This window comes from Erythrolamprus reginae, chromosome 1 (genome assembly GCF_031021105.1).
Source record: "Erythrolamprus reginae isolate rEryReg1 chromosome 1, rEryReg1.hap1, whole genome shotgun sequence".
Classification (NCBI taxonomy): Eukaryota; Metazoa; Chordata; class Lepidosauria; order Squamata; family Dipsadidae; genus Erythrolamprus; species Erythrolamprus reginae.
The window spans coordinates 279,982,798-279,985,776 of NC_091950.1; positions in this window are offsets into that span (position 1 = coordinate 279,982,798).

Consider the following 2,979-nt stretch of genomic DNA (forward strand, 5'->3'; position numbering starts at 1 on the left):
CCATAAGACTTACAAAGATTTTCTTGAGATCTGAAGATTCAATGCCAGGTCAAGAGGTCAAGGTGATTTAGTGATCCTTATTTTAAGGACAGCTGGGGAAACTGGAGGTTGTGGTCTAAGTTTAAAGGTATGTGATGTCTATGTGAGGTTGTGGTCTATGTCTATGTCTAACACCGTCAGACTTTCTACTAAGTCTGCACTTCTATTCTACTAGTTTTTCTCATCATTCCTATCACCCATTTCCTCCCATGTTGACTGTATGACAGTGTTCCCTCTAATTTTTTTTGGGGTGGGCGGAAAAGTATAGTGTCTGAGCGGCAGTTCCTTCGGGACTGGGCGGCACAGAAATAATAAATAAATAAATAAATAAATAAACAAACAAACAAACAAACAAATAAATAAAAAACCCACCCTGTTTTGCCTCAGAGAATTTCAAAATAAAATACTGTACTGTGTGTCTATAACAGTGAACTCATAATAGGGCAACTCTATCAATATCAAAATGCCACTTAAATAGTTGAGCTAGTTTCAAACTAGATTTTTATTTTCTTTCTCTCTTCCTTACTCCCATTCTTTTTCTTTCTCTTTTCCTTCCTCTCTTTTTTCTACCTGTTTCTCTCTCTTCCTCTCTTTCTCCTTCCCTCTCACTCTTTCCCTCTCGGCTTCTGGGCAGGTTTGGAAAACTCTGAGTTGATGATGATTTTTAAGTGAGCGATTGCTCACTGCTCAGCTTAGAGGGAACTATGCTGTATGACTGTAACTTGTTGCTTATATCCTAAGATTTTTATTAATATTGCTTCTTCATTGCTTATTTGACCCCTATGACAATCATTAAGTGTCGTACCACATGATTCTTGACAAATGTATATTTTATTTTATGTACGCTGAGAGCATATGCACCAAGACAAATTCCTTGTGTGTCCAATCACACTTGGCCAATAAAATTCTATTCTATTCCATTCTAAAGGTATGTGATGATCAGAGAGGCACATTTTTATAAATATTTTTAATAATCCCATTGTCTTATCTTTATCAGGGCTGGGCACTTGTAACAGAATATCAGAGTTGGAAGGGAACCTATATCAGGGCTGAAAATTAGCAGGTTCTGACATGTTTTGGAGAAGTGATAGCAGAAATGTTGAATAGTTCAGAGAACAATCAAATACCACCTCTGGCTGGCCTAGGAGTGGGGTGGGAATGGAGATTTTGTAATATCCTTTCCCTGCTATGCCCACCAAACCACACCCACAGAACCGGGAAGGAAAAAAATTTGAATTTCACCCCTGCCCTGCCTTGTATGTTATCTAATCTAACCCCCACCCACCCAAGTAGGACACTCTTAAACTACAGGTTTCGTACTTGCAACATCACATTGCCATCATATGACATTTTACAACATTTTCTCCATTCATGGAACTGCAGTGGGCGTGGCCTGCACATGGTGCATCCAACCCGCAGTTCGCTAGTTTGACACTCCTGCTCTACACCCTGACAATGAGCTGATTTGAAATCCAATCCTATATTTCTGCATACCAAAAACCTTTAAGAATACTGTAGTTAAATGACATAGAAATAGCAGCAAAGAATGGACGATCTAGAAATTCTAGCCTTAGCTGCTGAACTTCATTTTGAGTGTCTGCAGAAATTCCAGCAGTGCTAAGAGCAACCAATAACTACAGTTAATGACTGTAACTGGATGGATTCCAATAATACAGTGATGATTAGTGGGTGGAATAAGTGGCATGGTGACCACTTCTATGATTATTTCCATGACAACTGTAAGAGATGAGATGGAAAACAATATTCATAGAAAGAGCCCTCCCCCACCGACCAACTTCACATAATTATCACCTAGTATATCCATCCTATCATTCTAGGTAATGTTTAGGACTGGAAATGGGAAAGAAACACATGATGAAAGCATTTTTCCTATTAATTAGCTACGTCTGTACACAGATGCTCAAAAGGCACACATAAACACAAGAACTTACTGATAGAAGAAAGTGGTTCTTTTCTAATTATAAGAATCACAAGATAATCATTGTCACAGCTGATATTTCTATGAAGCTAGTGAAGAAGCTACTTTTCCATCCTATCAGTAATTACTATTTTTGGCTGACCACAACAGAATGAAATGGGGTTAGATGTAGTTAGTACTTTGACATGAGACCCAAAGGAAAACCCCAAAACTGTACATTACACTAAGAAGGTAAAAAGACATCCCGGAAGCAGGCTGTTCAGATGTGTTGCCAAAAAAGTTATGAAGATGTGCAAAAGCGTTGCCAAGAAATAATCATAACTTGAGCGAGAGTTTAGCAGTACAATGGTGACCCAAGATTGGGACTGTACACATATTCAACTGTTCTGAAGCTTAAAGGATTCAAGAAACTGGATATCTGTAAGTTTTCCTCTTTCTAGAACACCCATTCCTATAATAATCTGGAGGTTGTTGTGGTTCAGCCTGAGGCTGCTCAGGGACCGGCTGTGTCTCTGCTAGCTCCATGCCCGGAGGAGGATGACAGCGAAGAGGAGGGGGCTGAACAGTCGGACGGGGGAGAGGAAAATCAGGAATGGGATGAAGGAGAACAGCATGAGAGCCCCGGGGGGGTTCTCCCCAGCCAGTAGTTTGGAGTCATTAGGTGATGACGCTCAAGCTGTCGTTGACATGCGACAGAGACGTTCAGATCAAAGAAAGGAGCAATTAAAGAAGTATTATCAGCATTGAATTAGGAACAGCTGGGTTTGGGTGTGGTCCTCCTTAGCAGGGTTTAAAAGGCAGGCAAGCCCTTGAAGCCATGTGGAGTGTTATCAGTTTGGAGTTGCGTTATCCTGTCTTGTTTCTCGGTGTCTCTGTTCCTGGCTTGTGGCCCAGCAGTTTGGAAGACCTGTGGGAGGTGTAGGTCTGCTATCTACAGCCTTGGCTTGGCAATTCTGTATTGCTGCATGGACTTTTGCCTTCGTGGATATATCTGAAGATAC